Raw genomic sequence first — 17,574 nt, 5'->3', positions numbered from 1 at the left:
GAAAAGATAAGCAGGAGGCATCACAATACTAGACCTTAAACTATGCTACAGAGCAATAGTAACAAAACAGCATGGCATTGGCACCAAAACACACAGGTAGACCAATGGTACAGATTAGAGGACACAGAGACTAACCCACATAAATACAGTTATCTCATCATAGACATAGGTACCAAAAAAATCCATTAGAGAAAAGAGCATCTTCAACAAATGGTGCTGGGAGAACTGGAAATCCATTTGCAGTAAAATGAAAATAAACCTCTACCTCTCACCCTGCACAAAACTCAAAGTGGATCAAGACCTAGGGATTAGTCCAGAGACCCTGTGCCTAATAGAGGAAAAAGTGGGCCCCAATCTCTATCATGTAGGATTAGGCTCTGACTTCCTTAACAAGACTCCTAAAGCACAAGAAATACAATCACATGGGTTTGGTATGTTGGGTTTCCATTTCTAGTTACCTCAAGGAATTTTTAACTTTTCCTTCTGACCTCTTTAATTATAACCCATTTATTCCAAAGTGTATTTGCTCAGTCTCTAATTTTTTTCAGTCTCCATTTATCTGAATAATTTCTAAAGTTTCTCTTGCTGTTGCTTTCTAGTTTCATTCCATTTTGATATGAAAAGAAATGTGATAGAATTCTATTGCCATTTTTTTTTTTGGAAATCCTAAAGACTAGTTTTGTGGACTGCTGTTGTTCTGTTCTGGAGGAAGTTCCATGTGCTGAGGGGACTGTGTATCCCGCAGCTATTGGATGAATGTCCTGTGAGTGACTCTTATGGCCATTTGATCTATGGTCCATTTAATGGTTACTGATTTTTTATTTGGGTGATCTATTCACTGAAGAGAATGGGGTACTGAGATCCCCAACTATGATTGTATTGGGGTCTGCCTTTACCTTTAGGTCGAACAGTGGTTTTTTGTTTATAAACAATTGGATGCTCCATTATTAGGTGCCTATGGTTTATAGCCATTATATCTTCCTGATGAATAGCCTTGATCCTTACATAGTGCCACTTCTGACTCCCTGTTTGTCTTACGGCTACTTTGTCAGGTGCAGGTACAGCAGAGTACTCCTTCTTGTTCTCAGAGTGTGTTTTCCTGGAATATCATTTATATTCTTCTCTTTTAGTCTCTATGTCTTCACTGGTAAGTTTTTGCAGGCAGCATATTATTGGGTCTTGTTTTTTGGTCCATTCAGCCGGTCTGTGTCTTTTAACTGGAGAATTAGGACTCCATACACTCAGAGTTGTTCTTAATGAAAGGTCTGGGATTGACCTGTGATTCTTGTTGGTTTCTTCTAGTGTCTTGGACATCTTTGTTCACGTCCTCTTCACTTCTCTGTCTTTGTGAATTGGTGTTTTGCTGTACTGATAATGTTTTATTATTCTTTTTCATTTTTGCACCTACTCTTCTAGTGGATTTCTATATTTACATGCTATCACAATGAGAGTTATCTCTCGTTCATCTCCTAATGTAAGCCTTACTTAAGCATCTTTTGTAAAGTTGGCTTGATAGTCATGAATTCTCTTAGTGTTTGTTTATCTGGAGGGCATTTGTTTCTTTTTTGTTCCTGAGGGACAGATGCGATGGGTGTGATCATCTTGATCTGCAGTCACTTTCAGGACTTAAAACGTATCATTTCATGTTCTTCTTCCTATTTGGTTTCTGCTGAGAAACCCGGTGTCAGTCCATGGGGCTGCCCTTAAATATGACTTGGTGCTTTTCTCTTAGAGATTTTAATTCTTTCATTTGTCCTGCACTTTAACAGCTTGATTAAAGTCTTTTCTGCTTGTGTCTAATTGGGGTTGAATGGGCCTCCTATACCTGGGTGGCCATGTCTTCCCCAAGATCAGGGAAGTATTTTGCTGTTATTTCATTGAATAGGTTTTCTGTGCCATTGACCTTTATTTTTTCTCCTTTGGAGATGCTGATTATGTGGACTTTTGATTTTTTAAATGGTGTCCCAATGATCTTGTATGCTTTCTTCATTCTTTTTTTTCTTTAATTTCTGTCTGCATGTGAAATTTCAAAGGACCTGTCTGTAAGCGCTGGGATTAATTTTTCTACTTGACCTAGTCCTTACTGAGAATTTCAACTGAATTTTTATCTGATTTATAGAGTTTGAAAATGAAGACATTTCCAAGATTTCTGATTAGTTATTTTCAAAATTTCTACATCTTTATTGAGCTTTTTACTCATGTACTGCATTGTTTTCCAAATTTCATTTAACTGTTTATCTCTTGGATCTCATTGAGTTTTTGAAAAAAAATAACTTTTGAATTTTCTTAAAGAATTAATTAATTTTATCTATTCTATTTAGGTCTCTATGACAGCGGACTGCACTTTTGACTCATTGTACAGCACAACTTTTGCAGCACCACTTTTCATTTCTCTGGTTGTACACCATGTAGCTTTGTACCATATGTGCAGTCACACATGTGATAATATGTGGAGTAATATTGTCCATCTCATTCCACCTCTTTTGAATTCTTTATCAGGTATTTAGTCACTTTTATATCTTTGAAATCTGTTACTAGAGAGCTCTGAACTTTAGAAGGTGTTGTGTTACCTTCTTTTTCATATTTTTTGTATTACTATATTAAGATTTGCACATCTTGTTAAATGCATGTCTTACCACTTTTTTTCTTTCTTTCTGTTTTCTTTTCTTTCTTTCTTTTTTTTTGGTACTGGGGCACTCAAGCACTGAGCCCCTCCCCCAGCCATTTTGTGTATTTTATTTAGAGGCAGGTCTCACTGAGTTGCTTAGGGCCTCAGTAAGTTACTGAGGCTGGCTTTAAACTCATGATCCTCCTGCCTCAGCCTCCCAAGCTCCTAGGATTACAGGTATGCACCACCAGGCCTGGCCTTTACCACTTTTATGTGGTGGCCTTCTCAGTGACTTTGCTCTAAAGATGTGTCCTGAGGCAGCTGTTACATAATGTAATTTCCCGCTGAGTACCATAGTATAGTGTAAGCTCCCTGTGGGTTCTTTGGCTGTGATTAGTAATGTAGGCACAGCCTGTCACATATCAGAGTTGGAGAGACCTGGTTTCTCCATGGATAGCATTTCAGGTGGGTGGGCTGCAGATCACAGAAGGGGTTGCACCCTGTGTGGTCACTCACACAGGGGAGTGATGGCCCCTACTTGGTGAAGGGGGTTTCCTTAGTCAGTGTTGATATTTCTATGATACTTCAGTCAATCTCTGGTCCTGGGTGCTCCAGTCATGGGGAGGGGCCCAGTGTTTGTCCTCTGATTAGACGTGGGGGTAGGTCCAGGTACTTACTGGAGACCCAAGGGCAGGAATCACAGCACCTCGGTGTGGCACTGAGACACGGTCATATCACAGTGTGTGATCAGGCCAGGTGAAGGGAAGACCAGAGCAGGAAAGGTGGTCATTCCTGTCTGCTCTTCCTGTGGGTGAACTTACCAAGATGTGAGACCTGGAGACCCCCCACCAAAGCCAGGCACACCTCAGGGAAATGACCAGTGGTCTTTTCTCCTCCAGATACCTTTAGCGATAGTGCCTGCCAGGGATAAAGTACTCTGGGTTGCCCTGGAGCAGAGAAAAATTTCTCTTGCTGAGATACTTTCAGGTCAGAGAGAGTGTGGCATCTGCCCAACAGAACGCAGAAGTTTCTGACACTTAAATTATGATCCCTTCTCAAGAGGGATCTCAGAAAGAGAACCCAAGGGGTGGGGTCCCTAGGAGATGAAGTGAATTCCTTTCCAGAGCCACACTGCTCCACAGATTTCAGTACTCTTATCTGTTTAAACTGTAAGCCTGCAAGGTCCACGAGACTTCCCAAAAGCTGGGGTGGTCAGAGTTTGCTGCAACTCTCTTTCTCCTTTACCTCTGCAGAGAGGAGACGCCTCCCCACCACGGAACCTGGGTGATCAGTGTGGGGTGTTTGGGCTTTCTGGCTGGGCTTTACCAGGTCTCTGGGGTTTACTGGATGACTCTTTCTGTACTGTTGAATTTCGGTATGCTCCCATGGACACTTACCTCAATACACAGTGACCTGTTGCTTTGGTTCTTCTTGGTGGAGGAAAAGGTAAGTATTGGGTACCTCCATTCAGCTGCCTCACTTTCAGAACATTTTTAATCTGTACACTTTTCCTCCTAAAAATGTGAATCCTAGTCACATTTGGGCTTATGATTCTGAATACTATTCAAATAAGAGCTGCACGTCTTCATGTCAGTTCCTGTTCTAACGCCTGAGTTTTCTCATGATCTCACCGTCCTCACCAGTTACCTGTGGCACAGGGAGCTGGGGAGGAGCTCACACAACTCCCAGGAATGACGCATGGGAGAGTTGATAAGAAGAGGAGTATCTTGGAGGTGGGAGTCAGAAGAGATGAGAGGTATCTAGTCTACTAATTTAACTTAGAGGTGGGGAAACTGAGGTCCAGTGGTTTTCTCAGTCTAGACGGCTGGTGGTTCCACAGCCCAGAATCAGAATGTAGTCCTCTGTCCACCAGGCTCTGTCAAACATGAGATAACCATCAGGCATGTGTGGCAACATGGAGATATCTTCAAAAGTGCCCCAGAACCCACGACTCCACTGAAAAACTCTATTTAGACTTTAATGAAAATAATAATATTATTAAAATAATAAAAATATAAAATTACCTTCATCAATGAACTACTCTGTAAATGCTTAAATACCTTGTACCAACAAACTGTTTTTACTGAAGAAAAAGTCAGTAAGAGAGATTTAAAAAAACATTGAATACATGCGAGTCATCAGTAGACTTTATCAGATCCTCCTCCCAGGCCCAAGTTGCAGGTACTAAGAAGGAAGTGGGGTGGGATACAGGCCTCCCATCCATGAAGCAGTTCTTCAGCTATCTACTATACTTCAGAATTCTGCCAAAATGTCTTCAGTAAATAATTCATTGCTAGAAATAACATGTAAAGAACCACTCTGCACCACATGAAAACAAAACAATATGTCCCCCTAAAACTAAAGACACATACATAAATAAATATTTTAAAAATGAGCCACTTTGTTTTAGCGGAAGAGCCAGGCCCAGTTCTCAGTTGGGACTTTGCCGCAGAGGGTGTTCCGGAGGATTCCCTTGCAGCTCTATGCCCAGGGAGTCTCTGAGAGATTTTCCTCCCTGTTGAAAATGGGGGCTTTGTTTCAGAGGGTTTATTAGAAGTTCCCTCCTGGGTAGCTGTGCAGGTTCCCTGTACAGTTGATTCTGAGATCTCTTAGTCTTCTGGTTTTGCACTCTTGATCGATGTCGAGCCGTGGATAGCACCTGCAGTACAGTCCTCACACGATGCCTTAGACCTCAGCCTGAAACGTGGTCAGCCTCTGTGAAGATCTTTATGGGATGTTGTTTACTGTGGTAAAACACGCACCACAAAAGGTACCATTTTAGTCACTTTAAGTGTTCAATTTAGGGTTGTGAAGCACACACATTCACAACGTAGTGCAGCCATCACCCTCATTTTTTTCTAGGACTTATAGGACTGTTCACCACCACCAACGTGAACCTGAATCATGAAATAGTACCTCCTCACCCCCTTCCTCTCAGCCCTACTTTGGTTTCTGTGAATTTGCCTCTTCTCTGTACTCATCTAAATGGAACAATACAATATTGTCCTTTGGGGTCGACGTGTTTCACTGAGCAAATCCTTTCGAGGCTGATCCTCATTGCAGTGGGTATTAGAGTTTTCCTCACCTGCACAGCTGAACAGTATTTATTTTCCAGGTTTTGCTAATCCTTTCAGTTGCTGATAGATAGTTGGATTGATTCTACGGTTCGGTTATTGTAAATAATATTATATGAATATGGGTGTACAAATATGTTTGAGTGTCTGCTTTCAATGTTTTGGGATATATATCCAGAATTTTTGGGAAATAGTAAAGGGAACTGCTGGATCATGTGTTATTGTTTGGATCTGAAATATCCCCCAATGTCCCGTGGGAAAGGCTCCATTGCTGTCTGGGGTGTTATTAGGAGTGGTACAGTCTTAGGAGGTGGGGCTCACTAGAGGAAGCAGGTCACTGGGGAGGACACGGGAGAGTCTATCTTACCTCCGCCCCTTCCCCACCCTCTGCCTGCCTGCCTCTGGCTACCCTAATATGAGCACCTTTGCTCCACCAGATGCTTCCCGCCATAGTGTTTTTCCTCACCCCAGGACCCAGAATCAATGGAGTCAAGTGACCATGGACTGAAGCTCCCCATAAGATGAGCCAAAGTAAATCTTCCACGCTTTAAGTTGGTCTTCTCAGGTATTTTTTCAAAGAGATGAAAAACTGGTAGAAAAAGTAGGGTCCCTGCTATGACTGTGCCTGACCATGTGGCTCAGGAGGCTTTACAACTAACTGGTTTGTGGGAGAGTTTTAAAAAGTTTTAAGTTTATTATACACAACACTTAAAATGCAATAAATGGAGCTTTGTAGATGATTCTGGTGGGAGCAGAAGACTAGGATGCAGACTGTAATGAGTGTGCTCCTGAGGTTTCAGCGGGGGAAATGAAGACCAAAGCCTTGATCCCCCTGACTAGCTTTCTCTACAGAAAGGAAACCTCAGTTTATACTCCCTGCAGCAAATTATGAGAATGCCTCTTTTCACTAAAGAAAGTTCCTCTGATTTCAATGAGAGGGACTTGCAATTTCAAAATACTGAAGTGAAAATCCATAGAGTTTCAATGATTGAAGATAAGGGAGAGGGGGAGAGAGAGGGGTTGGGAGAGAGAAGGAGGAGGAAGAGGAGGAGGAGGAAGAGGAGGAGGAGGAAGAGGAGGAGGAGGACGAGGAGGAGGAGGAGAGGGGAGAGGAGAGAGAGAAGGACTTCATGGAACACAGTTTTAAGACAGACAAGAAGTGATCGAATGAAGGGCATAAGAGGAGGAATCCGCCTGACACAGAAGGAAGGCTGGAGTAGTCAGGCAGGTCACAGGCAGGGCAGGAAGACAGGGAACGTCTCATTAATAACTCTAGTTTCTCTTTGAAGTAGGAAGTAAGAGTTAGAAAGATTAATTACCCTTGAATCATGTTGTTAATGAGGGATTGAGGCAAAATTTTAGATCATCTCCAACTCATTGATACAGTAGATCAGTCTCATTAGAATTATATGTAAAATTTCACTTAAGGCACTTTTGTCTCATATAAAGATGATCGCGATTAATACACATGTATTCAGGAGAGGGGCAGTGATCCTCCAACATTTTTCTCATGAGGTAACATATAATTTTGAAAAATAACATCAATTGTATTTTTAAATAATACTTAAATTTTTCATCAGAACTTTAAAAGGGTGGAAGGCTGTAATTTCCAGAGTTATCATACCTACAGTCATGTTTAATCAAAATGGGTACATCACTCCTTTAAATATTTTTGTAGAACTGAAATAACAATTTGATTGCTACCATTGCTCAGTTTAAAAACTACATGAGCTGGGCTCAGTGGTACAGGCCTGTGATCACAGTGACTTAGGAGGCTGATACAGGAGGATTACAACTTCCAGGCCAACCTCAGCAACTCATTGAGGACCTAAGAAATTTAGTGAGGTTCAATCACAAAATAAAACATTTAAAATAGGGCCAGGGATGTAGCTCAGTGGTAAAATGTCTTTGGGTTCAATCCCCAGTACCAAAAAAAAAAAAGGGAAAACAAAAACAAAAACCTATAGGAGGGCTGGGAATACAGCTTCCTGGTAAGGTACCTGCCTCGCAAGCCTGAGGCTCTAGGTCAATCACCAGTGCTGCAAAAAATGAAAACAAACAAGCATACCCAAAAAGCTATAGGAACCTGTTTTCTTTATAGTTGGGAACTACATTGTTTAGTTTTCATATTGAATTTACATTTTGTAAGAATTTTATCTAAATGTAACATGTTTTATGCTCTGATATATTGAAATTAAATATTTTAAGCTTTTCATTACCATAAAACTATAAGGATTAAATTTTCTCCTGGATTCAGTTTTTACACACACAATTACACAATTGATCAAAAACAATTCCGAACTTTTAAAAATGTTCCTTAACATAAATAAAATTTCACTGTAAATCAGCTTTAAAAAAATTTGGTTCATGTATTACATACTACTGATCGCTAGAAGAATATAGAGTTTAGCATTTATCCTACTTCAACTTTTTGTTTTCATGCCTTTCAGTGCTAAGTGGCCAAGCTCAGGTAAATAAACAGTTGGATATGAAAAGAGCTTGGCTATGCTGCTGTCACTCATGTTTTTAACTCTTTCTGAGCTATATGCAAAAATCACATAGATTTACATAATCAATAATATTAAAGTATATCACTAGCACCTACACTTTGTTGAAAGCAAAGAATTGGAAACAATCTGACATCCAAATTAGTTACCTAATCATTATAGTCCTTCATTTTCTCATTTTCTTGTAAGTATCCCTAAAAGACTTACCCAGACTCATCAAATCACTGTTAATAATGATAGTTACTGTACCTTCACTTAGAGGTACTTGCTTTACTCAGTAAACTCAGAAAGGTTCAAAAATCACTATTCATTTATATACATTTTGACAATGCAATCTTTTTATAAAATGCTTTTATTTTATTATATGCTTTCAACAGAATCTTGGATCTACAATTTGATACTCATCTTGATCAGTTTATAGTAAATATCAACTATGTAATCTAATTGACAAAGCCATATCTCACTGTCAGCCAAATCATAAAAATGTGACTTCATTTTTTATTTAAATAAACATATTACTGTGTATCCCCGTGACAGTCATCCAACTGCTGATTTTTATTCTAAGATAAGTAAATAGACAAATGCACAGTAGAGGATTTCTAACATCTAAGTAAGACTTGCCACCTCTGCTCTTTGTTTCTGGTGCCGTCCTGATTTTATTCTCACAGGATCATCCCTCAGGACAGATGTGTTTTTGGTCAAATAAATAGAAGACAGGAGATCATACTGAAGAAGAGTTGTCATTGTTTCTGTTACATCTACAGTATATCTGGATTTACAACCTTACATGGGTCAGAGTTACCCCATATAAAACATGAAACTTCTCCTGTAACAGAAACATGTGGAAGACTGGGGAACACAGTCACACAGAGGTGTGTTGATAATGAGGCTTTGGCTGAATCAATGCCACTCCTTTTGGTCCCCTGAAGAAATGAGTGAGGCATTTCACTTTGGGCGAGAGATGTGCCCCTCCCTGTAAAGTGGAAAAAGAGCAGATGTAAAAGTGGGGTAAAAAGGAAGAAACGATGGGAGGTTTCCAGCCCAGCACAGAGAAAGTCACTCCATGAAGTAGGACAGTTTGTTCTTTGGAAGAGCACATATGGTACATGATGGCTGGAGGCCGAGTTGCACTATTAATTGTCCTTTAGAACAAATTGACAGACCAAGATCTGAAACCCTGGAAAAGACCGTTCCAATAAGTACAAAAAATGGCTACCATTAACCAGATGGTTTCTGGGCTCAGTAAATACATAATCAGTGATTTCCCTAAACAAGCATTGAAATTAACTAATCAAGCAAATAAATGACAAATGAAAAAATGGCAGATGAATTTTTGATTAGTAGTTTCTGATTAGCATACTGGACTTCCCCCAAAATGTTTTAATTAAATCACTTCCAGCTCCTTAAAGGACAAATGAGAAAGAATGCAGAGAAACACTAATTATTTAGGAAAATATAATTTAAAACTCTATCACCATAAAAAGTCCAAAGAATTCCTCAAATAATGACTGTGGTGGTCATAGCTATCATCAGTTGAGCTCTTTAAATGAGTAAGAACTTAATTTTTCCCCACTTCCCCATATTCACAGGATCTGCCCATGTTCATTTATTCACTCCTGTACCTTTTTATTAGCGCATTCTGATTCTAGGTAGTGGGGGTTCCTTGTGACATACTCACATGCACAGAACATCATTTGCTCCACTTCATCCCTCAGCTCTTTCTTCCTCTCCTGATTCTCTTCCTCTACTGTTTGTCTTCCTTCTATTTATTTATTTTTTAATTGGAGCATTATAATTATACATAAAGTAGGATTCTGATACATTAACACATGCACATAAATTTTTTTTTAAAAGAAAGCAACTAAATGTTGCTAAGTTGTCAATGTGCCTTTTTATTTTATGTTTTTAACATCAGGTGCCGAGGATGAACCCAGTGCCTCACCCAGGCCAGGCAGGTGCTCTGCCTCTGAGCCCCAGCCCAGCCCCATTCAGTTGGTTCACTCTGAAGCTCTTCCTCCTCTTCCCTCCCACTTTATCCTCGTCCTCTATTCCCGTAGTCTCCCTTCAAGTTTCATGAGATCCCTCTTGTATTCCTTTTTTCCAACTTCTCCATATGGGCAAAAACAGAAGACCCCTGACCTCCTGAGCCTAGCTTACTTCACTTAGCATGACGTTCTCTGTTCCATCCATTTCCAGCACATGACACAACTTTTCTTTGTGGCTGAGCAGAACTTTGCTGTGTACACCTGCCCCATTTTCTTGGCCCATTCGCCTGTTGATGGACGCCTCATTTACTCTTGACATCTCATCTCTCTAACGTCTCCTCGATGCCGAGACATTGGAGGCTACCACTGGCTGGCTGAGGAAATGTCAGGCCCTGGGACTTTTCCCATTTATTTTCTTCTCCATTAAAATTTGCCTACAATTTCTCTAAGTCAGTTCTGACTATTAGTTTCATTTTCCACAAATATTTCAAGTGGAATGTGGATTACAGAACAATATTTTGATGTGGGGATGCAATGATTTTCATGCTCTGATGTTAGATGCTGAACCCATTAAATTTGGAAATTAGATCTCACCCTGAAATAAAAAGGTAAATTGGGGATAATGAGACTTAGAAAAGAAGAACAGGTTAAAGGATTTTTAAAATGTTTTTTAGCTGTAGTTGGACATAATACCTTACTTACTTACTTACTTACTTACTTATTTATTTATTTATTTATTTATTTATTTATTTATTTATTTGATGCTGAGATCAAACCCAGGGCCTCATACATGCGAGGCAAGCACTCTGCCACTGAGCCACAACCCCAGCCCTAGGTTAAAATTTTTAAACAATGAAGGATGTTGTCAGAATTTTGGAGGAAATTATGATATTCTTTGCTTTTCTGGTCCAGCTTTTGGATTTTTAACAGGTGTCTGAGATAAGATAAAAATAAGTCAAGCTCAATATCACAAATAGATATTGAGCCTTTAATGAAAAACGTGGGTAGGAGAAAGGTTGAGATGAAGAAATTCTGTTCTTCATATTATCTTCATCCAGTTCCATGCAGACACTTCTTTGCAAAGCCAGGCTGTGTCCCCTAACAACCTGCCTCAGGAAGCCTAAACGCTAATCAGTGGCAATTAAAAGTTTCATTGGGCACTATTAAACTTTCAAAGTCAATGAGTTGGAGTAGCAGTGGCAAATGAGTGGCAATGGGGATTGTTAAACAGTCACATTTGGAAGATACATCAGCCATAGGAGTCTGCAAATTAAAAGATTTCTCCTGAGACACCAAGTCACTGGGAAACTCATTTAATCACATCCCTAAATAATTAGAAGCTCTGTGCATTCATTAAGAACCAAAAATAAGTGCTTGCACCATGTGCAGGTAAATGACAGCAGGGACATGCAAAAGTTGTTTTCTAGTTCAGACTCAGAAAAATGTGTCATTTTTTTGGTTGAATAAAAAAATTCCCTATAATAATTTTGTGATTATGCTCTCGTTAGGAGCCACGAGAGAGCTAAAGAAGCCCAGAGCTCTCATAAAGTATCCTGTTATTTCCATCTCCTCCTCAATAACAGTTTTATGGTAAAACTAACATAATGAGACTCAGTACTCTTTAGCCCTTTGCCTGGGGAGTCTCAGTGACATTACAGATATTAAGGTGAAGATGAGGCTCATACCAAAAATATCAGGTGGCTGGAGATCTACACAGTTTACATTGGATAGAGTTGTTCAAAGAAATTATGTTCAAATATCTTTGGAGGTTCGTTTGGAAAGAAGGAGTGCAGAGAGAATAAAGGAAATATGTCACCTTTTAGCCATCCTTGAATGAGAAGGAGTATGTTCACACAGCTACTGTGGCTGTTGTCTGGCAGCTAGGGGTCAGCTCTGTTGACTGGAACCTCTGAAACAGACGCCAGTTTGATGCCCTTGGCCACGGCTTCCTTGAGTGGAAGCAGGAAGAGGTCACTCATCCTTTTCACAGTTATATATTGAAGTCCTATTAGGCTCCAGACCCATTTAGGCACCATGGGGAATACAGTGTTGAGCCACTTGCAAACCCCAATTTCGAGAGTCTATGCCTGGATAGAAAAGAAGCAAGTTCCTTAACAGAAATAATGTAAGGTACAGAGAGGAAGACACGGGAGGGGCTTCAGAGATTTCTGGAAGACATTGTTGAAGTTGTTTGGAAAGGCAGCAGGGAACCAGCCACAGGACAGAGATTGATTTTAAAAAATAATGGTGGTTTTCATAGTTCTTACAATGCAACAGAAATCATTCCAGTATTTCATTTCTTAGTACATCTAGCTACCATATATTAGAAAATCATTTCTTCTTCTCTTAAAAATGTTTTACCCATAAATATATATATATATATTTATGGGTAAAACATATATATATATATATATATATATATATATATATACACACATACAGAAGTGCACGGATTACAGATTAATAATCTACCATGAAGCAAACATTGTATGACCAAAATTTAGGTTAAAAATAGAACATTTCCAGACTTTCTGGGGCCCCCCTAGCTCACCACTCTCTCCTGTGGGTGCACAAGGCACTATCCAGCCTGAATTGCAGCAGCGGCTCAGCCTGTTCTCATGGCTCAGCCTGTGGGGGACGTGAACTCTGCAGTTTCCAAATATGATATACTTTCAAAAATCTGTGTCTTTGTTAATGTTCTTTCCCTCTCCCTTGAATGTCTTCTTAGCCTCTCCTTCCTACATCTTATACGTTTCTGACCTTCTAAACATCTTGAGAAGTCCAGTTCCAAAAACCATTTCTCATCTGAAGCCATTTTGCATGTACTCAATTAATAATTGCTTAATGAACAGACGTTTACAACTGATAAATATGTGTAGGACCCTTTGTTCAGTAATGACCTTATCCGGAGAAGTTAAAGAAATTTCTTCTGAGGTCACTGATGTATACTTTTGCTAGAGAGTAAGAAATAAAATGAATATTAAAAATATTTTACATGTATTTTTAATTTGGTTTTGAGTCCAAAAGATGACCTAATGAAACTCAAAAATCTATAACAACATTTCAGTTTCTAAAAGATGACACAGAACTTTCCCCTTCACATCCCAATGCGTTCCCTACTGGAACCTCGTAAGTTAGAGTAAGTAAAACTTACAGGATGCTGTTATAAATCTCCTTTAAATACGGTAACTCGAAATAGACCTGATTTTCCAACTTTACTGTTTCATATAAATTTCTCTATATGGCTACCGAGTCGTAGTGATTGACAGGAAGACACTTTCCAGTAAGTCAAGAATACCAGGGTGGACATTGGACACGAAAAACACTCCATGGGCCAAGGGCAGAGAGGAGTCGCCTGAGGCGGCGAGAGGAGAGGTCATGAAGAGAGAGAAGTAGTAGAGGAACGCGTGATGCAGAAGCTACCAGGGAATTCAGGGAGGCCTCACATGAGGAGGGGTCCATGGCCTACCTCGACGGCCTGGTGGGAGGCAGCCATGAAGAATCGCTCCACAACCCCCAGAAATGTCGGGACCTGCTCAGCTCCCACAGGAAGAAGGAAGAGATACGGGATGTGATTTGCAAAGGGCTTAGTGGTGAGGGCTGGTGCCAGAGCAGATGGTACCGAGAGGCCAGGAGTAAGCAGGGAGTGAAACAGGCCACGCTGGTCACTCAGCAAACAGACAATGACGGGGATGGACGGGGTCAAATGGGATCGAGGAAAGTGGTGGGGTCGTCGTGTTTCATTTTATTTGAAGATCTAAACAAAGGAACTATCCTGTGTGATCGACATGCACATGTGTGTGTGCACACTTCATTGTCACAGAATTCTGTAAGTAAAGGAGACTGGGCAGATGAGCTCCATGTTCAGGTGTGGTGGGGAGCAAAGCTGCAGAGGGTCTGTGGTGAGTCCTGTGGTCTCCCCACCTGACACCAGGTATTGTCATTAGACCTGTTAACGGGTGACAAGGGGCTATATTACTCCTGCTAAGTGCCACGTGAAGCCAAGTAGGTCCTGCCAGCTGTAGCTGGTGCTGGCACTACCTCCATGACTGTGCTGTCCTCAAGGTTCACTGTCAATATCGTACATTTTTTTTTCCTTTTGGTGAAATGAAATTGAAAGAAAATGAAAACGTGGGAGGAGGGGGGAGAGAAAGAAAGAGATTGATTCATTCTCCCTCTTTGTGCACAACCAAAAATACCAACCTGTTTGTTCCAATGAAGAACAACTGACTTACTTTTGAATGTCATTAAAAGAAACTAAAGATGATATGAATAACTGGAAATGCAACCTGTGTTCAGGCTTAGAAAAACTAATGTTGCTAAGATGGCAGTATTCCTCAAACAATTTTAAACTTCACACAATTGCTATCAAATTTCTCAGCTTTTTGTTGTTGTTGTTGTTGCAGAAATTGACAAGCTGATACAAAAATCATATCGAAATGCAAGGAACTAACTGGAAAGATAAGAATAAATTGGAAGAGTCACACTTCTGGATTTCAGAACTTATCACAGAACTACAGGAGGCAAGACATTTAGGTCAATGGGATAGAAATGAGAATCCAGAAATAAGCATATACATTTATTATCAATTGATTTCCAAAAAGGGTAATAAGACAAGCCAACGAAAGATGGAATCGTCTTTTCAACAAATGCTGCTGGAACAACTGGATGGCCATAGTGGCTGTATGGTTCTTCTGCACCAGAACGAAATTGGATATATACCTCATGCCACTTAGAGAAACTAACGTCAAATAGAACAAAGACCAAATGTAAGAGCCAACACTAAAGCCTTAGAAAAAATATAGATTTAAATATTCATGAGTTTGGATTATGCAGTGGATTCTCATATATAACAACAATAGTGAAGCATAAGCAAAGGAAGAAAATGTATAAATCAGACTTCCTCAAAAGCAAAGCTTTGGTGTTTCAAAGGAAATTATCAAGAAAGTGAAAAGACAGCCCACAGACCTAGAGAAAATATTCACAGATCACATGTCTGATATGAATATAGATAACTCACAAAGTTCGACAATAAAAAGGTAAACCACCTTAACAGTAAGCTCAGGTAAAAATACTCAATATCATTAGCCATCAGGAAAAAGTAAATCTTGTGGACAATAGTTTGTCACGTGTCCTAGGATGGCCATATTCAAAAAGATGATAATGAGTGTAGTTGAAGATGTGGAAAAATCAGAACCTTTATATGTTATTGGTTGGAATGTGTGCGCTACTTAGAAGACATGTTGGCAGTTTCTCAAAATGTTATAGTTTTAACCCAGAAATTCTGCTCCAAAGAAAACACCCAAAGGAAGTAAACCATAAGCTCATACAAAAACTTGTACTCTAATATCTGTAGCAGAAAACAGTGCCGATGTCTGTGATATGTGGATAAATCAGATGATGTTATTTCCTTCTGAGGAGTATTATTCAGCCATAAAAATGACTAAAGTCTGAATACATGCCAAAATATGAATGAACCTTAAAAACATATTAAGTGAAAGAAGTCAGGCACAAAAAGCTATATATTTCATTATTCCATTTATATAACATGTTCAGAATAAGCAAATTTGCAAAGTGGACATTAGAGTAAATGACAAGTTTTCATTTTTTTGTGTGTATAAATACTAGATTTTCTTTATTCATGCAACAGTTTTTGGATCTTTGGGTTGATTCCATATCCTGGCTACTGAACAGTGCTACAGTAAACATGAGAGTGAGCCGTCTCCTCAGCATGTTGATTTCATTCACTCTGGAAATGTATGTACCTATCTCCAGTAGTAAGATTGTCCAAATGTACCTGAGTCCGAACATCATGTGTGCCGCATGAATAAGATTTAGCTTGGATCTGAAATGTCCCTGAAAGGCCCATGTGTAAAGGCTTGGCCCCAATTTGGTGCTCTTGGGAGCTTGGTGGTGGACGACTGTGGGCAGTGTCCAGGGTGTGGGGTCTGCTTCCTGTCCTGATCCTGGCGTAGGTACCTTTCCTTACCTAGAGCTTTCTCCATCACGGTCTGCTCTGTCGCAGGCCCAAGGCAACAGGCCAATAGATTATGAACCAGAACCTTCAAAATTCTGAGTCAAGATAAACATCTTCTCTTTGTAAGTTAATTATCTCAAGTATTTTTTACAGTGACCAAAAGCTAACTAACCCAAGTATACACAAATACTGTGCCTCAATGAAGGAAGAGACGAGTGGTCACTTGGGCTGGGAGGAAGGACAAAGGGCTGTCAATGGGTATGGGTGTCTTTAAGGTGATGAAAATGTTCTGGGATTGTACAGTGTGATGTCAACACAATCTTGTGAGTGTGCTAAAAACCACTGAATTGCACACTTTCAAGGGATAGATAGATGTTATCTGGATATGTAATGATTTTAAAAGAGAACCGTTTAGCCTTGAATTTGAATTAGGTAGAGGTCAAAAAAGTGAACCAACTGTTGGTTACACTATGTGGTGACGTGACCAGATCATGTTGCACGAGCTGGACTTTTGGTCAGTCAACCCCACAGCCCCAGTAGCTTAGTCAGGGGTAGAGAAGGACGGTCCTGTCTTGACTGCCTGTCACACTGTGTGGCATAGTGCTGGGCCGCTCTCTTTATTGCACTTGTAAATATGCACTGAGGCTCTCAAATAATGGACAGAACCAATAAACGTGATGAATAGATGAATAATAAGATGGAATCATGAAAGGAGAAGAGTGGATGACTGGCGTGCACCATTGTCAGAACAAAGTCACTAAAGTGAGAAAGAGCCTGTTGGAGTCCACTGCTAAGGAACAGCCATTTATTCAGAAAGCAGCTGCCATTCCAGGATGGATCATCTTCTGATAAAAGTAATGAATGTGTATGTAAGAGAAGGGAGGGGAGGGTTAAAGATTCATCCAGGATAGTTCAATTGCCTCCTTTCAGAGCTGTGCACCTTGGCAGGGAATCAGCAGCATCAGCAGGGCATTGGCTTGTCTGTAGCAGATGGAGCCTGGGACTTACACTTCCACCTTCCCCCCACACCACACTAGCTACCCGCAGCCTGTGAAGTAAGAGGAAAGGCTCCTCTGGGCAAATTCAGGATTGAGGCCTTTCCTTATTGCTCCTGTCACTACTAGATCTCATGAACCTACAATAACAATCGTGCTCCCGTGAACTGCTTACTGGACAAAGGGCATTCAAGAGCAAGTTCTGTGAGATGGAGAACAGCCACAAGGTCCCTAGCACACACAAAGCCCCGAGTTTGATCTCCAGCACCGCAAAAAAGCAAAACAAAACAAAACAGATTTAAGAAAGAGTTTGTGGCCTGGTATGGTGGCCTGTAGTCCCAGCCTCCTGGGAGGCTGAGGCAGGAAGATCATAAATTCAAGGCCAACCTTAGCAACTTAGTGAGACCCTGTCTCAAAATAAAAATAAA

At 40.2% G+C, this 17,574-nt stretch overlaps 1 long non-coding RNA gene across 1 annotated transcript; it reads right to left on the bottom strand.

The window, feature by feature from the left end:
* Positions 1 to 8,523: 8,523 nt before the first annotated feature.
* On the bottom strand, positions 8,524 to 12,505 carry LOC144370372 (uncharacterized). Its single transcript, XR_013430356.1, has 2 exons — positions 11,991 to 12,505; positions 8,524 to 9,162 (listed from the first exon to the last, which is right to left on the bottom strand). It is a non-coding gene; the product is annotated as an uncharacterized LOC144370372 (long non-coding RNA).
* Between the last annotated feature and the right edge of the window lie 5,069 nt (positions 12,506 to 17,574).

The sequence above is a fragment of the Ictidomys tridecemlineatus genome, chromosome 14, assembly GCF_052094955.1.
Source record: "Ictidomys tridecemlineatus isolate mIctTri1 chromosome 14, mIctTri1.hap1, whole genome shotgun sequence".
NCBI classification, from domain to species: domain Eukaryota; kingdom Metazoa; phylum Chordata; class Mammalia; order Rodentia; family Sciuridae; genus Ictidomys; species Ictidomys tridecemlineatus.
The sequence above is the reverse complement of the archived record's forward strand: the minus strand, read 5'-3'. Positions and strand labels throughout refer to the sequence as shown.